The sequence below is a fragment of the Magnolia sinica genome, chromosome 19 (genome assembly GCF_029962835.1).
Source record: "Magnolia sinica isolate HGM2019 chromosome 19, MsV1, whole genome shotgun sequence".
Classification (NCBI taxonomy): domain Eukaryota; kingdom Viridiplantae; phylum Streptophyta; class Magnoliopsida; order Magnoliales; family Magnoliaceae; genus Magnolia; species Magnolia sinica.
Window position 1 is genome coordinate 8,431,777 of NC_080591.1, and position 5,152 is coordinate 8,436,928.

At 38.6% G+C, this 5,152-nt stretch overlaps 1 non-coding gene across 1 annotated transcript; it reads right to left on the reverse strand.

Annotated features, from left to right (window-relative positions):
* Window positions 1–1,503: 1,503 nt before the first annotated feature.
* Window positions 1,504–1,611, reverse strand: LOC131235894 (small nucleolar RNA R71). The gene has a single exon (XR_009166409.1). It is a non-coding gene; the product is annotated as a small nucleolar RNA R71 (small nucleolar RNA).
* Between the last annotated feature and the right edge of the window lie 3,541 nt (window positions 1,612–5,152).

The following is a 5,152-nucleotide window of genomic DNA, read 5'->3' on the forward strand; positions in this document are numbered from 1 at the left end:
TCATCATGATTTTGGAACATTAACCTATGTGTGGAACTTTGAAGCTTGGGTGTTATTTTATTCAGTTGAATTACATCCATTCAAAAATCCTAAAATTAAATCATCAGTTTAGTTTTTATTACTTAGTTTGTTTTACATTTGATTTTTTCCTTCTCGCAATTCATCTCCCTGTGGGATCGACCCTGTATTCACAGGATATTACTTATGAACCTCTGCACTTGGAGGCAAGCAATCAAGTTTTGGCGCTGTTGCTGGGGAGAGACTGAGATAGATTAGATCTGTGCAAGATAGCTAAGGTAAGTTTTCTTCTAAACCCTTCAGATTTTCTGTAGATTTTTTTATTTTTTTTTATTTTTTTTCTTTTCTTTTTCTTTGAAAATAAATTCAGTTGGGTCTTTCAAGCACTAACTATGACATAAGGTTGCCCTGCTTGGGATTTTATCACCCAAGTGCTATGGTTGTCCTACAGTTGCTGTTTGATCACAAAGATCATCCGCTGAATCTATTTTCCATATTAGCATAGTTTAATTTCTGCATTAGTTTTACTTTTATTTATTTATTTATTTATTTATTTTTTGTGGACTGAACCCTCATGGTCGGCTCTGCCACCTGGGTTGTTGATTTATTTTACTTTGTGGACTGAACCCTCATGGTCGGCTCTGCCACCTGAGTTGTTGATTTATTTTGCTTTGTGGACTGAACCCTCATGGTCGGCTTTGCCACCTAGGTTGTTGATTTATTTTGCTTTGTAGACTGAACCCTCATGGTTGGCCTTGCCACCTGGGTTATTGATTTATTTTGCTTTGTGGACTGAACCCTCATGGTTGGTCCTACCACCTGGGTTGTTGATTTAAGTTTTTATTTTTATTTTAAGTATCATACTTGCGATTTGAATTAGTGGTATTTGTTGTGTGGTGTGGATGGTTTATGTCCCGTTGGAGTAGGGATCAAAACAATCGACTCTCCTCTAAAGGGGGACTAGTTCCAGGCCTTGATAATTCACTTAGAAGAGGCACTCAACATCACTTGGATTCCATGGCAGACCCAGTTGATAATCCAAATCCAAATCTGTCAGATCCAACTATAAATTAAAATAATCCTCCTCTTGAGGATGAAAATGAAGTTCATAGGAATGTGTTAAACCAACCACGGACTTTACGTGAACATTTACACCCTGAGAGATCAACTTTACCATCTTGCATAGTGTTCCCTGCTCACACAGGGAACATTGATTTTAAACCAGGTATGATTCAATTAATTCCTAAATTTCATGGCTTAGATTCTGAAAGCCCCTACTTGCACCTCAAGGACTTTGAGGAAGTAATTGCAACGTTACAAGTAAACAATGGCAATAGGGATGTACTTAAGCTTAGGTTATTCTCATTTTCTCTAAAGGATCGGGCCAAAGCATGGCTCAACTCTCTAAGACCTAATACCATCACTTCATGGCAAGCCTTAAGTAGAGAGTTTTTAAAAAAGTTCTTTCCCGAGCACAAAACAAATGCACTAAAACAAGAAATCATGTCATTCTCCCAAAAGGGGAATGAACTATTTTTTTCAAGCTTGGGAGCGCTTCAAAGACATTCTAATTACTTGTCCACATCATGGTTATGAACCATGGCACGTGATTGATGCTTTCCGAAAGGGGCTCACCATGGATACCCGTCAGTTCATAGAGATGATGTGTGGTGGAACCTTTCTTGACAAAGATCATAATGAGGCTTGGGATTTTCTAGATATGTTAGCAGAGAATACGCAGACATGGGATGTCTCTGCTAAATCAGACCAAACTAGACACATTCCTAGAGAGAAAACGGGAATGTATGTCCTAAGAGAGGAAGACGACCTTAATGCAAAATTCGCTGCATTGGCTAGAAAGGTCGAAGCCTTGGAACTTAGGAAGGTTGATATGGTTAAAGCAAACACTTTCTTAGGTAATTTTTGTAGCATTTGTGGTGGTACAGACCATGACACAAAGGATTGTCCAATAATCTCAGTTGTACAAAATATCACGCATGAGCATGATCAAGCAAATGCTATAAATAATTACCAAAGGTCAGTTATGCAACCATTGGGAAACACGTATAATCCAAATTGGCGTAACCATCCTAATCTTAGTTGGAGGAATAGACCACAAATTAATGTGCCCAATGCACCTCAAATGCCTCCACAAAATAACTTCTTTGGGGCACCTAATAATGCACCATATGTGCCCTCGCCAAAGCGATCATCTGTGGAGGATGCATTGACCATATTCATGAACTCTTAAGCTCAAATGAATCAGTCTCTAATCCAATCAAATCAGGAATTAAAGACAGTTGTGGCTAGGATTGAGATTCAACTAAATGCTAGGGAAAAATGCACCCTTCCTTCTCAACCTGTGCCAAACCCTAGAAACACACATTTCATTGGAGACTCAAATCCAAGTGAGCTACATCATGAACAAGCTAATGCCATCATTACCTTGAGAAGTGGAAAAGAGATCGATAACAAGATAATGCAACCAGTAGAAATACCGGAAGATGAGCCACTGCCTCAAGAAAATGATGAACCGGCTATGGTTCAAGAGCCGCAACAACAAAAGGATAAAGAGACTAAGTCATATGAGCCTCCAGTTCCGTTCCCATCTAGACTTCGGAATTCAACTGTCCCCATGAAATATCAAGAGGTGTTGGATGTGCTCCAAAAGGTTACTGTCAATATTCCTCTGCTTGATTCCATTAGACAAATTCCATCATATGCTAAATATCTCAAGGACTTGTGCACTGTAAAGAGAAAATTAAATGTGCACAAAAAGGCCTTCCTTACTGAGAAAGTGAGCGCTATCATTCAACAAAGGGTTGTACCCAAATACAAAGACCCGGGAAGTCCCACTATTCCTTGTGTTATTGGAAATTTTCAAATTGAGCATGCTTTGCTAGATTTGGGTGTAAGTGTCAACTTAGTACCTTATTCGGTTTACAAACAAATGGGGTTAGGTGAGCTTAAACCAACCACGATTATACTCCAACTCGCTGACCGCTCTATTAAGGTACCAAGGGAAATTTTAGAGGACGTGCTAGTCCAAGTGGAGAAATTCTACTTCCCCGTGGATTTTATTATACTAGACACTGAATCATGTGTAAATGCTAGCGCTCAAGTTCCCATCATTTTAGGCCGCCCATTCTTAGCAATTTCAAATGCAATCATAAATTGCATGAATGAAATGATGAACTTGTCTTTTGGTAACATGACTCTAAAACTAAATATTTTCAATCTATGTAAGCAACCCATTGATAATAATGAGATCCATGAGTTGAATTTCATGGACTGCTTGATAGAAGAAGAGGAATTAGAACCTAGTCTAACTGAGGAATTGATTCAAGTCATTGAAGACTTGAAAAATTATGATTTAGAAAAAGTGCTTGCTAAAATTTCTGATGATAATGAAAGCACTACCACCCAGGACATTGGTATGTACCAATGGAGACAGCGCACTCAAATCCTATCTATCGAGGACTTGCGACCTCTGCCATCACCAACCAATGATCCAAAGCTTGATTTAAAACCACTACCAAATGAGCTCAAGTATGTATACTTAGGTGAAAATAAAACTTATCCTGTGGTGATCTCTTCATTTTTAGAGAAGGATCAAGAGATTAAATTGCTGAAAGTTCTAAGGGACCATAAAGGAGCCTTGAGCTGGACCATTTCTGACATCAAGGGTATAAGCCCTTCCATATGCACCCATCGGATCCACCTCGATGATGACGTCAAACCAATTAGACAACCTTAAAGGCGTCTTAATCCAAACATGATGGAAGTTGTAAAAAATGAGGTGATCAAATTATTGGATGTGGGAATTATCTACCCAATATCCGATAGTGTTTGGGTGAGTCCAACTCAAGTAGTCTCAAAGAAATCTGGAATAACTATTGTGCAGAATTCTAATAATGAACTCATACCAACACGTGTCACCACTGGTTGGCGTGTTTGCATTGACTATAGAAAATTGAACCAAGTCACAAAGAATGATCATTTTCCTCTACCATTCATTGATCAAGTTTTAGAGAGGATAGCAGGTCACTCCTTCTATAGTTTTCTTGATGGATATTCTGGATATAACCAAATAGAGATAGCCCTGGAAGACCAAGAGAAAACCACGTTCACTTGTCCATTTGGCACGTTTGCTTTTAAACGGTGCCATTTGGATTGTGTAACGCCCCAGCAACTTTCCAACGGTGTTTGTTAAGTATTTTTTCAAATATGGTTGGGAAGTTTCTTGAGGTTTTTATGGACGATTTCTCTGTATTTGGGAGTAATTTTGAGGAATGCCTCAACAATTTATCTCTTGTCTTGTCTAGATGTGAAGAGAAACACCTTGTCTTAAATTGGGAGAAATGTCATTTCATGGTTCAAAAGGGAATTGTTTTGGGCCATGTTATATCCAAAAATGGAATTGAGGTAGATCGCTCAAAACTCGACATTATAGCTAATCTACCTATCCCCCGAACTGTTAGAGATATTAGATCACTTATAGGGCATGCTGGTTTTTATAGAAAATTTATCAAGGATTTTAGTGCCATTACTAGACCCTTGACTAATCTTCTTCAAAAGGATGTTCCATTTAAGTGGACAGATGAGTGTGCAAGTGCCTTTAATAAAATTAAATCATCCCTTACCACTGCACCTATCATGCGTCCACCAGATTGGATACTTCCTTTTGAACTAATGTGCGATGCAAGTGATTATACCATAGGGGCTGTTTTGGGCCAAAGGAAAGATAAACGGCCTTACGTTATTCACTATGCGAGTAAAACTCTAAACTCGGCCCAAGTGAACTACTCAACAACTGAAAAAGAGTTACTTGCAGTAGTTTTTGCTTTGGATAAGTTTATGTCCTACTTACTGGGATCCAAAGTGGTCATTTTCACGGACCACTCGGCTTTAATATTTGTTATCTAAGAAGGATGCAAAGCCGAGACTTTTGAGATGGATCCTCCTACTTCAAGAATTTGACTTAGAGATAAAAGATAAAAAAGGAGTAGAAAACGTAGTGGCCGATCACCTTTCTAGATTGATGTTAGATGATTCCACTGAGGAGATACATATCCAGGACACTTTCCCTGATGAACAATTATTTACGATCTCTAAATTGCCTTGGTATGCGGAT